Genomic DNA, 7600 nt, shown 5'->3' with positions numbered 1-7600 from the left:
CTTTAAGGGCTAGGGAAAAAAACCTCTGAATAAAACGAAGCCAGAGCTGAGTGAGGTAAGCATAGGAGTCAATGTGACAAAGTCTGGTGACAAAAGCCAATGGTGACATCCTAGTTCTGGGGATTAATGGAGTCATTTGGTGAGAAGAGATTGGGCTTTGAGTATGCTTGCAAAGTGTCCTTATTGAATTCAAGCCACTACACAGAGCTAGGGCAATTGAAAGAACTGCAGCTTCAGATAAATGGTGGAGGAGAAAAACCTGCCTGCCCACCTGCAAGGAAATCCGAAGGAACATCTCTAACTCTATTCTTCTCCAAGAGGAAACAGTCTTCTCTGAGAATATGGGGTCATGAGCTCCATCTCATGTGGGTCCGGAGTTTAACGGGACACAACTCTGTGTTCAAGGAACCTCCAGGCTAAGGCATCATATGAACATTCTCCAGGCAGGTGACATCAATATATTTCAGGGGAAGCCCCCTCTGAAGCAAATAACCTTCAATCTTGTTCGGTAGGGATTTCTATACATTACATTTGGCCAAGTATTAGTTCACAATAAAACAGAAATTACTACACGGTAAGGAAACAAGTCTCTACAAGGGAGAAGAAGCAGAAGGTACAAGTGACTTATTGCAATTCTCAAAGACTTCACATACTGTAAGAATCAGACTCAAGATGTAAAATGACCAAGAAAATAGAATATGAGGGAGAGAATAAAGAAAGGCTGATAACTGAAAATTTTTCTGAGCTGATTAAAATCAATGAAATCAGAAGAAAGTAGAATGATATCTTTAAAGGAATGAGAAAGGGATGCCTGGGTGGCTCAGTGGTTTAACACCTCCCTTTGGCCCAGGGTGTGATCCTGGAGTCCCAGGATCAAGTCCCACAATGGGATCCTTGCAGGGAGCCTGCTTCTCCCTCTGCCTATGTCTTTGCCTCTCTCTGTGTGTCATGAATAAATGAATAAAATCTTTTAAAAAAATAAAGGAATGAAAAAAAAAAAACGTCAGTCTACAGTCCTATAAATGACAAAATTATCTCTCAAGATCAAGAGTGAAATAAAGAGATTTTCTGGGACAGCTTCAGAGAGAATCAAAAGCACCTCCAAAATAGCGTTCTGAGCAAGTGGCCTGGGAGCAGGTGGGCAAGTTTAGCCAATATTGGCTTATAGGACAGTAACTGAAATGTTTAATTTACTGGGATAAAATTAATACTGAGATCATATGGCAAGCAATAGCAAGTGAGCCTTGGGAGGGGTGATAGGAGAGATCCTGGGTCCTTGCCTTGTTCATGAGAAGAGTAGATATACTGAATTAACATTAGGCTTGCTATTTTAAATGGAAATGTATAAAATATATATAAATAATATATATAAAATAAAATATTTGTCATGTATATGAAATAAGTGAAAGGAGAATAATAAAAAAAAAGTGATACAGAAAGCAGAAGACCAAATAGAAAGCACACAGTGCAGTGGTGGAAATAATTTCAAGTATATTAATAATCGCAAGGAATACATTTGGGAAGTAAGAGATAGAGCTTTCCAGATGGGACTTTGAAAATCAAATTATATGCCTTTTACAAGAGATAATCCTAAAGCACAAGAACATAGAAATTGCTTAGGTAATTAACCGAAAACCATGTACCAGGCAAATAACAACCAAAAAAAATCTGACACAGTCATATTAATATCAGAAAACAAAAGGCTAAAAGGTAAAAACTATTATTACAGATGAAGAGGGTCATTATATCTTAACTTAGGTTTAAATTGCCCAGGAGGGTATAAAAATTTGAAATATTTATGGATGTAATAAAATAGCTGCAAATATAAGAACAAACAATTGATAGAGTTCGAAGGAGATGTGAGCAAAGTCGTTGGCAGCCTGGGATGCACTCGCATAACTTGGTTAGCTACTGACAGGTCAGGCAGAAAATGTGTAGCTCAGACAGGGGGATTTCAACAGCACAATTAACAAGCTGGATATAATGGCCATATAATGAAAACTCTGCTCAACAATTTGAGGATGCTATTATTTTCATTACTCAAGGAACATTCACATCAATCTCGTGCACTGCGTGTGCCACAAGGTAAGTCTAAATGAATTCCAAGGAGTCAAAATAAAGCAGGCCACATTCTTGGACTCCAGTGCAACCCACTTCTAAATCAGAAAGAGGACAGGAATGTGAAGAAACAGAATATATTGAGAGGCTTTGAAAACTTCTAAATTATAGGTCAAACATCAGTTCAAGAGAAGCCAAAATGCAAAGGGAAAGAATGCAAGAAAACACTACCTAGAATAGCAGGTGTCTGGGCACACGGAGTAGCAGCAGAAGAGCTCACGGATAACTTCAGGACATTATAGTAGAAGAGAAAATTAATGAATTATTAATAAGCCAAGCTCCTTTCAAGAATTTAAGAAAAGCAAAACAACAGAAAGTAGAAGGGAAGACAAGACAAATTAAGAAGAAAGAAATGAAATAGGCAGAGTCAACGATGTCAAAAACTGGTTGTCAGAAACAATGGCAAATAAACTTCCCGCAAGATTGATCGAGATCAAATGGGGGTGGAGAGAAGCTCAAATAGTCAACAGTAGGGCTGCAAAGAGGAGCATAAGTAGAGATTGGAAATGTTTTTCAAAATTATAAAAATCTAAACAGGGATATGTTCCTAGAAATATACTAAAATTGGCTTTTGAAAAATCTGAGATGATCTCTATTTGAATTAGAAGGTTTAAACAATCTCATAAGCATTAGACAAATTGAGTAAGTATTTAAAAGTCTTTCCTCAAAGAAAATCATCAGCCTCATGCAATTTTACTGATGAAATCTTCCAGATTTTCAGGGAAAATGCAATTACAGACATTTACAAACCCTTCTTGAGAATTAAAAAAAAAAGAGAGAGAGAATAATGTCCTCTACTCATTCTTGATATCAAAATGAAACAAGGATAAATCTCTTCTGGGAACCGAGGTGAAGTTCCTGGACATGACGGTGGTAGTAATGGCGGCACTGGTAGTTAGGCCCCACTCTTCCTCCTTGTCCTGGCCAGTCTGCTTCACATCTGCGCCTCCAGGCTTCTCCACCATCACCTTTCTCCTCACTTTTCACGGTGAAGGGATGAGATCCTGAAAGATACGGAGCATCCTTATGATTGAAGCTTGAAGAAGGAAGGCAGGCAGTGCCGGATCCTGTGGATAATGAGGATTTACTCACGTTCTGCTTACCTGTCTTTGTCCTGGATTCCCTGAAGTTTTGCTGAGAACCAGCTGGAGGAGGATTGTTTTGCCTCAATCCTCACAAGGAGCAAAACAGTGTTGGTTCTTGTCTTCATGGAGCTTCTGGTCTCCTCAAAAAGACAGACAAAAGTCAAGTAACCACACAAATAAATACAAGCATGAAATGTGTGGGAAGAAGGGAAAAAATGCAGTGGCAGGGTGCTAGGAGACTACATAACAGGGAGCCTGGCTCTGCCTGGTGGCTAGTGAGGGCCACGCCAAGGTTGATATTTGATTGGAGATGTAAAAGAAGTGTGAAGAGTTAGCCATCAAAGAAAGGAAGAGAGGACGTATATAAGCAGAGGGAACATCTGACCCTGTGCCCTCACGTGGGTGGGAACAGGTGATCTGAAGATTCAGAGTCTAGTGAAGGAGAAGGGAACAGCCAGGCTCAGTCAACCAAGTCTAGCAACCCCCAAACAAGAGTGGGCTTGAGCTCAGGACTTAATCCTGTTAATCACCCTAAGGGAAGGAGGACACAACCGAGTTAGTCTTTTTCTAAGGCCATTTCTGACTGTGGCATAAAGACAAGAAGCATGGAGAAGTAATTAGGAGACCATTGCATTAATCCAGAGGAGAGGTGGCTGCAGCCTGGCCAAGGTCCATGGCGTTGGAGATAGGCGGAGCAAGGGGGACAGCGCTGGGATTTGGAAGATAAGCACCCAATTCGATGGGTAGGTATGGGGAGTGAGGAAAACAAAGGCCTAAGGAGTCAGCAGATGGAGGGTGGAGGGGCCATTCACTGGTAGGAAACAGCAGAGAAGGACCAAGTAGGCATGAGGCATAGAGAGAGTAAGACTTTGTTCAGTTGACATGCTTTTGAGACAGCCAGGTGGGGACTTCAAGTGGGAAGCCCAAGTCTGCAACCCAGAGATGAGCTCTGGGTGGAGATTGGAAGTTACTAGGCATTCATGGGCGGATGGGAGTTTGGACCCCATGGGCTGTCGATGACAAGCAGTGAGAGACTACACAGAGCAGAGGACAGAGTTCAGGATCGAGGAATGCCCACACTTGGGATTTGGACCGAAGGTGAAGAAGGAGCCCCAAAGAAATAGAGGGAAAAGCGTGAAGATGCAGCATCATGGAGAGCACAGAGAAGCACGCTCCAGGAAGGAAGTTATCATCAGTGGGGTTAAAGCTGCACTGGATAGTCACTAAAGAGCTGAAGGATTCGTACTGGACCAGGCACACATGCCGTGGACATTGTGGGGCTGTTCTCAGCCCAGCTCAAGTGGTGTAGGTAAAGGTGGAAGATGAGAAATTGGAGAAGCCTGATGCCAATCCAGCCATTCTCATTCCAAACTGGTGCTTTGGATGCCATGAGGCCTTTGCCTACTCCCTGTGCCATTCATTTTCTACTTCTTTCCCACATAGCCTTTTTGGTAACCAGTTGAGAAGAGAATTGAACATTAAAGAGAAAATATGTGATCAGAGTGACACCATGCTACAGAGCACCACCAATGTGTCAGTCAATACACTGGGGTGCTTTGCACCTGGATTTTACAACAACAGAAAAAGCATTACACCATCACTTTACTACTCGCCACCATGATCAGGAGTGGGTTCTAAGTCACGGAACTCATGTCCTACACCACAATTGCTGTGGCTTTGGTGTAGACGCCTACTCCTTATACTGTGGTTTCCTCGTACTGTTCTTTCCTTATGCTATAGGAGCATATGCTCACGCTGCTGTATGACATGTAGCCACTTGTCCAGTGCATCAGAGTTACCAGGGATTTATTAAAATGGAGTCCTTATCCCCACAAATTCTGATGTATTACTTTTTAGGGAACTCTGAAATCTCTCTCCAGTGTTGATGTCGTTGACCTAGGGAATACACTTAGAGAGAGCCCGCCCTGCATGTTATACTGTCATATGTGAGGTTCAAAATAACTACACTCTTTGTATGATAATTCATCATGAAACAGAGGCTAAAGGATGCCATAAGTCTTTGCTTACTAAGATCTATTCTAGAGAGGTTTACCATCAAGGATTGAAAGTGGAGCAAGATCTCGCTGCATTTGAATGGACCAGCAAACACGTTTCTCTCCTCTGTGTCCTGGAGAGCTCCTTGTCCCACCAGTGGCAGTCACAAAGGGATAAGTGGCATCCCTTGGGGAGCAAGGTGTCCTTGCTCCTCCCTTTTGTAAAGGGCCGGCAAAGGCTGCCCCTTGCCATTGGGCACCACCCCTAAGCCAGGGTGGGCCAGAACAGAGTCTATACTATAAAGAGACAAAGAAGAGATAAAATCTAAGATATAAACTGTTTTGTAATTTAGATTTTTTTTCCTTTTCTCAAATCTTTGAGGCTTCAGGCCAAATGATAGCTGAGAAAAATGAAAAGGAAAAAAAAATGGGCATGTATGTTCAAACTCCTATTTTTAAATTGTTCATAATTTGATTATTTTTGCTAGTTCTATTAATCTTCAGAAGAGTAGCTGAATGCAAATGTAAGCATTTTAAGGCATTAAAAATTATGCAGAAAAATCTGAGTGAAATTCCAAGAATATGTATATATATGCAACATATAAATTATAATTTAAAGGCCTTTCCAAGAACATTTGCTTAATAAATAGGAACGAGAATAGGAATTTTTGCAATGCTAATTATTACACTACTTTCTCTTTCCAGATCTCACAAGATGCTAGGACATATGTTACAGGTATTCATTTGGACAGAAAGTAATCTTTCACGTCTATTTCATGAGAAAAATGGAAGGTTCAGGAAAGTCAAAGCATGTGGTTCAGAAAGGGTGTTCCAGAATACTGTAAATATTAAGTGGTGTTTGTGTAGTAATGGAAGGAAGTCATATTTACTCAAGGATAACAAAGATCATCACAGCCCCAATCTGGGAAACAGGTTGCAGTATGTCCACATATCGTTTCAAAAATAGAATATGTAGAGGCCTGGTTTTGACCAAGATTGCTTCAACTACTGTTTCATTAGAGAAGAGGGCATTATAATAGAAGAACAAGCTTACTCAGTTACCTCTAAAGTTACCTCTACTAATAGACCAATAAAGTTCTCAGCTGAAATTCGGCACGCACGGGTCGCAGGTCGGGTCTGTGGAATGTGGAGGTCACCCAGGAATCCGGACTTGTGAGCAAGCTCACATTTTTCCCACCCCTGGCACACTCTGTACCTCCTGCAGCTCTCCTCCAGTTACCTTCTCCAGAGAGGGGCAGATTTCAGCCACTCCCACAGTCCTGAGTTCAGAGACAGAGGATAGCCAACGATGGTTCAGGAAAGGTGGTAAGAAACAACTTGGTGAGCAATGCTGGGTGTTGCTCCTTGATCAAAAAGCTTATCCCAGGGATCCCTGGGTGGTGCGGCGGTTTAGCGCCTGCCTTTGGCCCAGGGCGCGATCCTGGAGACCCGGGATCGAATCCCACGTCGGGCTCCAGGTGCCTGGAGCCTGCTTCTCCCTCTGCCTATGTCTCTGCCTCTCTCTCTCTGTGTGACTATCATAAATAAATAAAAAAAAAAAAAAAAAAAAAAAAAAGCTTATCCCAGATCTGAGCCTGCTCGTCACTGTGACTCTTTGATGCTGGACTTCAATTTTCACAACGCCGAACACAGGGCGGTGCCGGGTGAGTTCTAACTCTGAAATAGGAGCCACGAAAAAGCCAGAAAGTGGACGTAGTGTGGCCGTTGGGCAGCCCTGCTCTCTGCCCCTCAAACCCTGTGCAGGTAGATGGTGGAAAGCACCCGCTTCTCCACCGGGGTTACTGGAAAGTGCTGTGCCTGGCGAACGCCTGGCTCCCGGGAGCCCACGGCCGATCGCGTTCCCACCGGGAAGCCTGCTGAGATTCTGGCTGCCAGGTCGAGCTTGTACCAAGTTCAACCCTGGGAGCAAACATGTAAACACAAACCGATCATTGCTCCCATCTGAGAAGTCTTGTTTTCCCTTTCGAGGCAGGAGACGATGTTGAGCTTTGTTACAAATGGGAACTGCAATCCCAAGAGATTATTTAGGCACCTGACCCGACTGCCACAGGCAAGCTGAAGAGCCACCGCGTCAGGTACAGCTGGAAGTGTCCCCAGCCTCTGTGTCAGCTTCTCAGACCCCTTTGTAGCCTCCCAGGGGTACTACTGGGGGAATGAGCAGGTGTAGGCTCAGCCTGAGCCCGGTCTCTGGCATGATGATAAAAATGGAAAGTGGCTCAAGCTCCCTGGAAGGTGCTAGGGTTCTCATTGTATGAAGCTCTGAGATGTGGACAGAACTGCACATTGTGAGGGGATGTGCACCCCTGGGTGTCATTATTATTTTTTAAGATTTTATTTATTTATTCATGAGAGACACAGAGAGAAGCAGAGACCCAGGCAGAG

The 7600-nt window shown here is 43.0% G+C and overlaps 1 long non-coding RNA gene across 1 annotated transcript; it reads right to left on the bottom strand.

Moving 5' to 3' along the window:
- Window positions 1-1400: 1400 nt before the first annotated feature.
- Window positions 1401-7151, bottom strand: LOC140599218 (uncharacterized). Its single transcript, XR_012001904.1, has 3 exons — window positions 6438-7151; window positions 3211-3343; window positions 1401-3122 (listed from the first exon to the last, which is right to left on the bottom strand). It is a non-coding gene; the product is annotated as an uncharacterized lncRNA (long non-coding RNA).
- Window positions 7152-7600: the final 449 nt, after the last annotated feature.

The sequence above is a fragment of the Vulpes vulpes genome, chromosome 6, assembly GCF_048418805.1.
Source record: "Vulpes vulpes isolate BD-2025 chromosome 6, VulVul3, whole genome shotgun sequence".
Taxonomy (NCBI): Eukaryota; Metazoa; Chordata; class Mammalia; order Carnivora; family Canidae; genus Vulpes; species Vulpes vulpes.
Note: the sequence above shows the minus strand (reverse complement) of the source record. Positions and strands in the feature narration are given on the sequence as shown.